An 11,818-nucleotide genomic window follows, 5' to 3' on the forward strand; every position below is an offset into this window, starting at 1 on the left:
TGCAGAAGGAGCTGTGTGTGCTTAATATGCAGGTTAGAGTGGCGTGAAAATGAGCATCCTTCCCGGCTGCACGTGCTTGGGTAGATATACACATCTCTCTGTTAAACCTAGGGGTTTGTTGTAGCACTCTAAACCAGGAGGTGTTTTGTGTGTATCTCTTCTAGGTCTTTGTTTCATTAGTAAATGCAGCAAGTATCCCCTCCCTTCCGTCAGAGTGCAACCATTATGGTGGATCTGGAAAGGCGCTGTCAGATGCACCTTGCCTTTATGCCTTTCTGAATGTGGCACCCGACCCAAGGGCCAGCTTCAGCTCTTGATGCAAGAGACCCAACAAACAACACTGCATTTCTTTCATACCCAGACCCAGACATCACATCCTTATTGTAATATTAAAGGTCTTCAGTACTTAGGACATGGCCATGAATTTGTGCTCACCTCCACATTTCCACATCAGTTATTGTCACCAGCACTGGTAGCTCTTAGCACACATATAAATGTTCCATCACTTTTCAGATCTAGCTCTTTTCATGGCCCTATTAGCTCCCTGTATAAAGGACTTCTTTGGTTCAATCATACAATCAGAGAATCACCAAGGTTGGAAAAGACCTTGAAGACCATACAGTCCAACCGTCCACCTACCACCAATACTTCCCACTAAACCACATCCCTCAGTACAACATCTAAATGTTTCTTGAACACAGCCATGGTCAGTGACTCAGCCACCTCCCTGGGCAGCCCATTCCAATGCCTGACTGAATCAGGAACATTTCATCTCTTGCACTGTCAAAGCCAGGTAGATTTAAATTTTGGTTCTCCGCCCAGGAAAATATAAGGATGATAGTTTAGAGCTGTCTTCCTCCACATTCTTCTGAACAGATGATGCAAGAGATAGACTTAAAGACACAAAGAGATAGCTCAAGAATGATGTGCTGGGATTTGCCTCCAGCCCCATGACATGGTCCCTAGCCCCTGCACTTTGCACATCTTCAAATGCCTTTTCAGCAGCTGCCTAAGTTGCATCTGTTCCATTGTCTGTGGATTAAAAGCTCGGCTAAAACAAACATATTCACCCGAGCACCAGACTCTTGTCTGGGACAGTGACATATCAGCAGTCCCCTCCAGGCACACTTTGAAGTCTAACTTTGGATATTCCTCATTGTCCACGAAGCAAAGGGAAAAATCTTTCTTAAACAGTATTTCTTAGATAACACAACATAAGCTGGCTGGCACATCACCTCCATCCTAGTCAGCTCCCAAGCTCTACTTGTAGCAGACTTCTAGAAAACACTTCTTTTTGATTTAACAGAGGGTTTGGGGTTTTTTTTGCATTGGTTTGTTGGTGCTATTTTTTTGCTAGCTCCACTTTGTAAAATACACTTTGTAAAGTACTTCTGCAGAAAGGATGCCTGCCTGCCCATAATGTTCGCTTAGCTTTTCATTAGCAGAGACAGGCTTTCTTTCTTTTTGTTGGGAGCATCTTTTGGGTTTCACTTGTAGCTGAGCTGATGTTTGAAATGCAAATCTGAAACTTTCCATTCTGAAAAAAACCAAAAGGAAACATCTAATCTTTCTGGGTGTTTCCCCAGGACTTTTCTTTTAGAGACACCTGTGAAAGTTTACAGGTATTTCTGGTCAACCAAGTGACCAAGAAGAGCTAATTCATTTCACCACTTGTAGCCATTTAAAAATGATGTCTCATTCAACTTCACCATCCTCACTTCTTCCTTGAGCAGCAGTGCATGTTGACTGCACCAAGGGACAGTGCCTAAGAGTGTGGAGCTGAAGCTGTTGCTGACCTTCCAAAGTGTACATAAGGAGCACAGACAACCAGTGCTGCACCTGACTTTTCTGCAACTCTGAGTGAAGAAATGCACTCTTCTGCAGCTCAGTTCACCTAAAAACTCCAAGCTCACCTTCCTTTTTCACCAGCAAACCCACAGATGCAACAAATCCACCCCCATTTCTCTGAGCAGCATCATTCAGCTGTTGAAAAGGGAGAAGATTTGGCCTCCAGCCATCAAAGTCAGCCTGAAAGGCACCTTAGAAAACATGGACCCACTCAAAGGCAGCTGGGCTCTTTGAGAATAAAGGAACACTCTTGGAAGTTGTTTTGCACTGCCTGGCCTGCCATGGCTGGAGAAGATCAGATTTGTATGCTTCACATGGGATATCCTCAGCTATCAGGGTCTCCTTCATCTGGTGTGCAATGCACTGGGACAGCAGCAGCAAAAAATCCTGCTTGCTTTTGTGTATCTCACTCACCTACCCAATAACCTTGATTGTTTCCAGGAGATTCCTGCTTTCCCTTTCCATGCCATCCCAGCAGCTTTAGGATGAGTGGTGAGCCAAAGGTGGCAAATCCAGGCTTCGTGTCACCTATTGGCCATGGGTCTTCTGGGCTCTTCTTTGCTCATGTCTGTGCTTCACTGACAGAGAAAGTCTTCCCTTTTAAGAACAGATCCTGGATGATCTTTATGTTTCCCAACAGCAAATGCTGGTGCCTGAGACTGTTAACTTGTGGCAAACCTTTCTGAGTGTCCCTCAAAAACTAAAATAAATATTAATGGCAAATCAAACGCTGTCAATGAGAATCACTCTGGTGTAACAAGCTCAATTTCCAGCCTATAGCATCTTCCCATTCACCACATTAATACCGAGCTGACCTTTCGAACCAGCTCCATGAGACCAGTCCAGCAGGATGAATAATGGAGGAGGTCTAGGGTTAGGTAGGTGTGTTCACTGGCTGTCCTGGTTAGTGGGTGGCTGAGACCACATCCTCTCAGCTCTCTGCTGCCTGAAGGACAGCACAGGGAGAAGCACGAGTAATCACAGCTCTGACCAGGGGAGCAGCCTTCATCCCAGGTCTCTCAACACCTGTGGGTTTCTGTAGCAGCTTCCCCAGGAGAGTGATAAAAGGGAGACGAAAGCTGCAGAGGTGGCATTTTTTCCCCCCTAACGTGAAGTTTGGTGCAGATGAGGACTGGAGAGATGAGGAGCTCCCTTGTTAAAACCCCAGCATTTGAATAACCCATCATCCATCCTGCCTACAGCAGCCAAGTTTCCTTTGCAACTGTCTGCCTGGGAAGAGGGAGCTCTTCATTATCCTACATGCTCCCTCCCTCACTACCCTGCAGGAGAAGAAACAGAGGAGAGATAATGCTTGAAAAACCAATAGGAAAAAAAAAAGAAAGAAAACCCTAATATGGAGCTGTCTCCAAAGAGCTGCTTTCCCTGTGTGGCAGGCGCCTCATGGATTAACCTTTTGTATATGCAGAAATGGGAAATGAATAATTGAGCAGCGTGCAGACATTGCAGCGTTCCCTGTCCCGCGTGCTGTGCTGCTCAGACTCGATGGCTCACTTTACAAAACCCTCTTCAACAACACCTTTTAATTGAGATGTACAGAGGATGGGAGGCAAGGGGCAATGAGTGCTGCTCATCTCGTTGCGCCTGATGATATGCCTGGGATCACGTGCAGCCCATATAATTCTGTCAACAAATTTATACACGGCAACAAATCCATTGGCTGTGGTGTATCGGCCAGCATTCTCCAACGCAAAGGGATGATGGGAGCAAGGGCCATCGCCCCAGATCCCAGGCTACCAGTACAATCCAGAAGGAAGCCAGTTAGTTCCTTCCAAACAGATCCCCATAGTCAGACCCATTTTCAGAGTTTCAATTGCAAGATTTTGACCTCTGTTCTTTTTGTCCTCCAGTCCTGATTCATCACCGAGGTGATGAATGTCACCGTGGTCTCGTGGCCAGAACTCATTCCCTTGGATGCAATTCTGTCCTTACAGCTGTACCTGTAATGGAGTCCCTCCTGGAGTAAAATGTCAATCCTGGTAGAAAACACGTGAGGAGGGCATAGCAAAGCCAAATTAGACGAAGGTTGGAGGAAAAAAAAGAAGCCTTTCTGAGTTCTGTTCCACACAATATGCCACAGAAATCTTGCCATCTCCCTGTCAGGGACTGCGGTGACACTGTGCTCAACCTTTGGGCTGACCAACTGGATATGAGTGCTTTCCTCTGCCCATTTGTAGCATGGCTCTTCAGTGGGCTGCTAAGGGCTGCTATTTCACGTGACCTCCCTTGTCCCCCTGAAGAGAGAAACCATTAAATCCCTCACCCACCAATGGCAGTGAAGGTGGAGGCTTAGGGGGGAAATACTGATGGTAAGTGATTGGTTGGATGAGATGATCTTGGAGATATTTTCCAGCCTTGGTGATTCTACGATTCTATGATTCACCATGTACCAATTCCTAATGTTCTGGCACTAGGGCTTGGGGTTTGGCTGAATTCCTCATCCCAGTAATTGCAAAAGTTATGCCTGAATGAACTCATCACAAGTATTCAGCAGGTGTCAGGAATGCTGTGTCTTTAAGGAGCATCACAAATCTCTGTTCTAATTTGATGTTACTGTTTTCCAGATGGGCTTGTGCAAAGAGCCCCTGTTCTACTTATACCCTATAGCTTTTCCTTCCAAACAGCCATAGGTTCCATAGCCTATGGAATTTCATATTGTACATCTGAGCATGGATCACTCATATTCATAACATTCCCCATGCCACAGAATTTTTCCCTTGTCCTCTGACACCTGCATCCATTCAGTCACTTTCTAGAGGATGCTTAGGTAGGTCCAGCCCTAAGTACATGCTCCTCTGTGGCAGGGCTACTTTTGCTCCTCGAGGTTAGTCAAGAAGTTCTCCTTACGCCTCCATGTGAAATCACTGTGTTGATGGAGCTGCAGCTTGGCAGTAAGGTACCCAGACAGGCTTTCTGCCTGTCCCCTTGCTCCTGATGTGTCACTAAATATTGCAGGGACACATCCATGTCAGTATCCTTAACATTGTTAGAGCCTGATTCCTTAATACTATAACTGAGCTCCTGCTACTGGTCCCACACAACTTTCCCTTGGAGATGGCAGAATGTCTCCATCACTGTCTGGTCACTGTCACCTGCTCCATTCCTTACTTGCCCATGGGGAGCATTTGTGAAGGCCACCAGCAAGTGTAAGCCTGGTGTTTTCTACCTATGTCACTCAGATTCTCTGGCAGGCCGTTATTGGTCATGGCAGCAGGATGTGAGTGATGTTCTGGGATGCAAACACAATACATTCCTGAGCAACCATCTTTTTGTGCCAGGTGGTGAATGTATAAATGGCAGCCCTGACAGATAAAGATATATATCCCCAATAAAGATAGAGGAATCTTTACCAGCAGAGAAGGATCTATAACTAGGGGATAAGTTTGCCTGAAGGCCAGCTGAGTCCTCAAGGCCTTGTCTCTGGTCGTTACAATGAAGGAGATGTGCTGAAGGCAAAGATGAGTGACACAGCTACTACTCTATGGACAGTCCTGCTGGCCGGACTCATGCCAGCAGTGAGGAGAGAGCAGCCAGATAAAGCTAGAATTGTTTATCTTCCTTTCCTAATATTTGTCGTTTCCATGGTGACAAGTCCCTCTTCACCAGTGTCAACTCATTAGACCTAGTAATGACAAGTCCTTTTTTTCCCTAATGAATTCTGTTAATCTCCATTGTGGTCAGACTCTGTTTACCCTTGAAAATGGTTATTATGATTTAAAGTGCTTCTAGCGTGTCTCGGAGCTCATCTCTCTATTTGTCTTATTTTGGTTGACCCGGTAGAGATTTACTTTCATGGTTTTTGTACTTCTAGAATTAAGGTTGACACAGAAGGAAGATGGAAGAGATGGCACACAAAGATAGCTTGGTGCTTCAACGAATGAGTGTTCTTGCTTTTCACCTCTTCTAGTGAGAGCTGACGTGAGTCACAGCTAAACCAGGTTAGGAGGTCTATGTTTTACTCTTCATCTGTCTGCTGGTGACTTTCTGGGTCAAATCAGGATGCTGCAAACAAGCAGTTCAATTTGTCCCTTCCCAAGGAGTCTCTGCCCACACAGCACATTGGCTGCAGCCAACCAGGGAGCAAGGTGAGGTATTTGATGTGACACCTCCGCCTCCCTGGAGGTGGCATCACTAGAGAGAAAGCAGGAGTCGGTTTACTGACACTTACAGCACACAAAAAAGATGCTGCAACACGTAATGGGTTGCAAAAGGAGGACATTACCAGCACATCTAGGCACTGTGGTTATGTGTTCCCACTCCTTTTGCATCAGGACGTGGGGCTGGTCAGTTCTTTGTCACTTCTCCTCTGAGCAGCTGTTTGAGCCAGACGATCAGGGCACCATGGCCAGACAGACCTTCCCATCCTAACAAGGCACCACACAATTTCATTGCCCCTGCAATGTCAAACTGCAGCCTGCTCTCATCCATCCTTTTCCTCTCAGGACTGCCCAGCCCCTCCCTTACTAGCACTGCTAGTGCAAGCTTCCTAAGGTGAATTTACCATATTAAATTTGTCTGTGTTATCTGCACTGCCCTGGTGCCGGTTCAGCCAAGAATGATGGATATGGTCCCAGCCCGACAGAAATTAAGGAAGTTCACGCTCTGTTTTAATAGCAAGTGTGGTGATTTGACATTGAATAATGGAGCTGGTCAGGTTCTATTAGTGGCAGATTAGACCATAATTCAATCTCCCACCTTGCTGTTTTAAGCCTTTCTCATAGACTGTATTAAACCTGACCCAAGCCTGAAGAGGCAGAATGGAAATGCTCTGTGGTATGTGCAGATGAATTACATCTCATAGGGTTGAGAAAACACAGCTGCATTTGGACTCCGTGGGACCGTGATGACAGCAGCTCCGGTCAAACTTGGGACATCTCATCCTAGTGCTCAAAGTCACCCATGTTAGATGCAATGGGGCTGGAAAAACTTCATACTGTACACCATCCTATGGGGCTGCACTCGCTGTCGAGGGAGGACAGACCCACACAGTGGCACATTAGGCTAGAAGGAGTGGGAATGTAGCACGGAGAAGGGGCAAAACAGAGAGGATGTGGGGGATCCATCCCAGGAAGAGGGTCAAGGGCAGGATGGACACAACAGAAAATGAGTTTGCCTGGTTGCAGAATGCCATGCAGGTTCCACAATGAGAGTCATCAGCAAAGGACAGCAATTCTGAGGACATAGATGTCATTAATTCTGCAATACATGAGAGACACAAAGCTCCACTGTGCCCAGCAGTGGGCAGCCAGGCAGATGTTTCTGAGGAGCAGATAAACACTACAACACCTGCTTGCAACCTATAACTCAATACATCATTCCCCTGTAGATGTCTTCCCACAGCTCTCACTTACCTCACTCCTACAGTGTTGTGCTCACAGAGTGTTTCCATCACCCTGATAAGCCCAGCAGCTCCAAGCCTGTTCTTCAGAGCTGCTTTCAGTGTTTCCTCACCCTGCCTTACTGAATCAGAGTGTGATTGGATAGCTGACATGGTGCCATGTTTTCTGATTGAGAGAGAACACTGATTTACTTTAGCAAACATTTATTGAGCACCTAAGACACAGAAAACATAAGAGACATCAATGCCCTGGAGATTAAATCCTCCATTAGAGAGACCTCAGTAGTTGGGCCAGGAAATATGATCTCAGCAGTGCTGCAAGCTGGCAGAGCAAGCAAGAGTTCTTCACAAAGAAAAAGGAGCCCTAGATGAAGCCATGAACATCATCACCCTGCCTGCACTCAATGCAGAAAACTCCCAGTCACCAAACCTTTCCCATAGCCACATGGAGCTCTGACTGACCCTAGTGCTGGAGCAACTTGTGGTCAGTCCAGCAGGGCTTGACCATTGGAAGAAACAGATAATGCAAACAGCCACAGGAGCCCAAAGGAGATGTTTTGCTTCTCTGCTGCTTTTGTGAGCCTCTCACATCCTTGGTCTCCTTGCTGCCTGCAGGAACGCCCATGGGAACCACCTTTGAAATTCATCTGCTTGTGGATATCAGGGCAAACTGGAACCACTGTAGCAATACAGTGGGTACAAGAAAACACAGGTATTAGAAAGTGGTAGCATGGATAGATACAGAAAAGCAGTCAGTGGGATTTCTTTTCAGTGAAACAAAATTCCTGATCCTTTAGCCTACTAAACTTACATGTTATTTAATATCTTCCAGCTCTTGCATTGCAGCAGCCCAGATCCCCACTTGCCACATGAACAAGGTGGTCCATGACCAGCAACCCCCCCAGAAACTGGTGACCCTGGAAAAGAGGGTAAAGCCTGTTGGCTCTGAACCATCTCAGGAAGCTCCTGGTAAAGCCAGGAGTGGCAGGTAACCCCAGAAGTCACCCACCAAGCTTTGAGTACCTTCTGGATGGGAGGAGGACCTGCAAAGGAGCTGTCTTCACATTGTATTTCTCCTTTCCAGGTACCTGACGCTCACTTCAAGCATCTGCAGCACTAGTTATTGTGGCAAGTCATTTTCAGGCTGCAAGGTATGTCTTGCTGCTTTCTACCCAGGGTTCCTACACTTCCCCAGGAAAAACCCTTCAAGGCAGAAGCCAGAGATGTTGCTCCAGGACACAGAAATTGAGCTCTGCCTCTGAAGCCCAGGCAAGCCTCTTCCTTCCCCTGTGACCCCAATCTGCACCAGTGCCATAGGCAGCACCTTATGGCACACTGAAATGGTTATGCAAGAGCTGTCTCTTACAACTAATCTGGGAACAGATCCCCAAGAATCCTTATGTCACAGCTCATCAGCTCCTGCTTCCTTACTGCACCACCCCAGTGTCTTCTCAGCATACTGGATGCACGGTTGGCACTTCACTGCAGTTCCTCATTCAATACCGATAGCAATACCAACGAAGGCTTCCAAGGGGCAAGAGGTACACATGGTCAAGAGAACATCATCAGAACAGATAGCTCCCTCTGAAAAAAAACACCAAAAACAACCACATCAGCACAGAACACCTTTGTTAGTTGTATTGCTTCCAGCTGAGCTCCCTCCATCAGAGCAATTTCACACTGAAAGTGGCTATAGGAACCAATCCAGTATGACTGGACACAACCCCATCTGCAAATCCATACCCCAAAGCCTTTGTGGGGACAGACAGCAAAGCTCTCCGTGTCAATGGCCAAGGAGCTGCCACAGACTTGGTCACCCCAAGACACACACTGCATGTGTCCTGCTCTAGCTTTATGTGTAGGAGTGATGGGATTTCATGTTACTGACACCACTGCTCATATCTCCCTGGATGCTATTCTGAAGTCTGTCACCTCTGGGATGCAGTTATGGGATCCCTAAGCCAGCTGGGTAACACAGCACTCATTCTGTAAAGGTGGTTCTCATGTGCTGTGTGCCAAATTAACTAAATTAAGCTCAGAGGTGGCACAAACCATGTAACCACACTTGTAAATAACAGCGTGCTGAAGCAGAAGCTGGAATTACATCCCTCCAGACAGCCATTCGGTAAGGGAGAGAACAGCATGCACCTGCTGTAATGCCGTGCATTAAAAAGCACTTACACTGCAACAACCAGCATTAGAATAGCACATAAACATGGCTGTCATGATCTCAATGAGACTCTGGAGTCCAAAGGGGAACTCAGGCAGCATACTGGAGCCTGCAGAGGTGGAGATGGGGAAAAGAACCATCTCGTGTATTACACGGATACATCCACAGCATCCAGACTACCATTGATGTCCTCATGCACTTGCACTTGAAACACAGGTAGCTGTGCAGCAACAAGGGGGATCAGCTAGCACCTCAGTAGCCCTTGGGAGATCAGACCTCAGGCAAAAGGGCACTCATCCAGCTTTCTCTTAACCAGGAACAGCCTGAGTGGCACAAACACAGCTGAGAGCTGAGCAGTTCCCAAAGCCCAGCAAGAGGATTGAGTCTGCATCATGCTTTTATGGCTCTTTTGGCAGCATTTCCAGCTCTGTCCTCTCCAGTAGATGCTGGTTTCTTGAAGACCTGGAAAGACATGAAGAATACATTCTCATTGCCAGCCATAAGTGTATGAAAAGGCTGATACGAAGGACCTCAGTGAAGACACCAAGGAAAAGTTAAACATTTGCAACTGCAGCCTCAGTGAGGCCAACACTGACAGAAAGCATAACATCCTTACTAAGGGACTTACCATGTCTGCTGCTACTTCCCCAGCATTACAATGCTGTCATGTAACATCTGCTTGCAGGACATCTTCGCTGTAGCTGGGAAAGAGTGGGAAATTGTATCTAAGCTTCCTGCTGCTGCTTTCTTTGAGGCTCTGCAATGCATGGAAGCATGCTGGGAAGAGAAAGGAAAACAAGTACTGATGGGATACAGCCCAGGATGTGAGATTTTGGAGGAACAGGCTGGAAAATAATAAAATCAAATCAGAAACAGACCTTAAGAGATAACCTTTCATTTGCCTACTGCACAACTGTGCCCTCCTACTTCTTACTCGTGGATTAGACTTGTGCGAGTATCAGCTTCTAACTCATTCAGCAAATGTTGCTGACTACAAGCAAATGTGGTCTCTGTGGATTCTTACCCTTCAAAGGGGAAGTCCTTCTGAGCAAGAGCAGAGGGCAGCCCCAACTCACCCTTCCATAAGGAGCAGGCATGCTGGCATCCTTTTAGATGGATAGGAACTCACAGAAGTTAAAGTTCTTAATTAAAAAAAAACACGTTTGGTCTATAAAAGCTGGGCTTTTCCTCCTGGAAATGTTCATGCTTGCCTATGAGATTTTGCAACTGGGAACAGAAAACAAATGAGTTCAAGGACAATCTGGTGGACAGCAAGAAAATGATGATCTCATGAGCTCTAAATCTACAGGGCCATTTGGATTGACATGACATTAAATAAGCTCACAACCTCATGAGGAACAAGCCAGAAATTTAAGCCAATTCTGCATTTCTTGCCTATCTAAAAGGTTAATTGCCATGGTATTCATTAACCACAAGCTTAGAGGCAGCCCTGGATGTTCCTGGCTTAAGGACCAGCATGGCCCTGGCAAATACTAGATACAGCACTTAAGCTGGAGCAAGGAGAAGAGCTATGTATGCTAGCAGCCACCATTTTCATAAGACCTTAGAAACAAGGAAAATAAGTGACAACCTAGAGAAACACTATAATGCAATGGGAAAACAGCAATGACAGCAGGGTAAGAAGAGCCCCAGGCCCAAATGTAATAGCCACAGATACAATAACAAAGGGAAAAAAAGCTGCTTACCTACAGAAGGCCCCAAGTAGGCAAGGATCTCCAGTGAGGTACCCTCACCTCCACTGCTGACCCTTCAATGAGGTCTGGGAAGGGCCGGATCCTGGTTCCACCTTTGTAGTCACTCAGGTACATTGCATACACCTGAGCTCCCCTGGGTTGGCCCTGCCTTCCACCAGGTGCTCGATCACTGCTTCAAGCCATGAGTCAGCATTTCTGCTACATCTACCAACCTGAACTACTAATGTCAAGGCATGTTCACACAAGCATCCTTCAGACACGCTGGCATTGCAAAAGGAACTTAACTACCCAGAGCAGGCTTGCATCTACTTTCCAGGCTGTCCAGATATCTGTCCGCAACACAACTATTCCATCTATCAAATGGAAACAACAATGCTGCCTCCACCACTAAATGATCTGAGATATGCAAAAGGAATAATAACAAACATCGGTGGAAATGAAGCATTTAGTGCCCAAGGCTGGTCCAGTGTAGTCACCAAGTCCAAAAATCACCAAAAGATTGAAGGTTTGACAATATCAAAAGGTTGCTGGGAAATGATCTGTTCCTCTATATCCAGCCTTGTTTCTCAAGAGATTGCTTTCCCTGGCGGCAGAGACAATATTTCATTGAGTGGGGATGCCCGGAGTGAGTCCTCCTGGGACTTGGATTGAGAAAAAATATCACATTCAGTGCACTGAAGCATTTGATGTCTGAGCTTCAGTGAAAGTCAATATGAACACAGAGTCACA

At 46.3% G+C, this 11,818-nt stretch overlaps 1 long non-coding RNA gene across 1 annotated transcript; it reads right to left on the reverse strand.

Annotated features, from left to right (window-relative positions):
- Positions 1-8,058: 8,058 nt before the first annotated feature.
- On the reverse strand, positions 8,059-10,228 carry LOC140256225 (uncharacterized). The gene is made up of 3 exons (XR_011904658.1): positions 10,003-10,228; positions 9,386-9,836; positions 8,059-8,788 (listed from the first exon to the last, which is right to left on the reverse strand). It is a non-coding gene; the product is annotated as an uncharacterized lncRNA (long non-coding RNA).
- Positions 10,229-11,818: the final 1,590 nt, after the last annotated feature.

The sequence above is a fragment of the Excalfactoria chinensis genome, chromosome 9 (genome assembly GCF_039878825.1).
Source record: "Excalfactoria chinensis isolate bCotChi1 chromosome 9, bCotChi1.hap2, whole genome shotgun sequence".
Lineage (NCBI taxonomy): Eukaryota > Metazoa > Chordata > Aves > Galliformes > Phasianidae > Excalfactoria > Excalfactoria chinensis.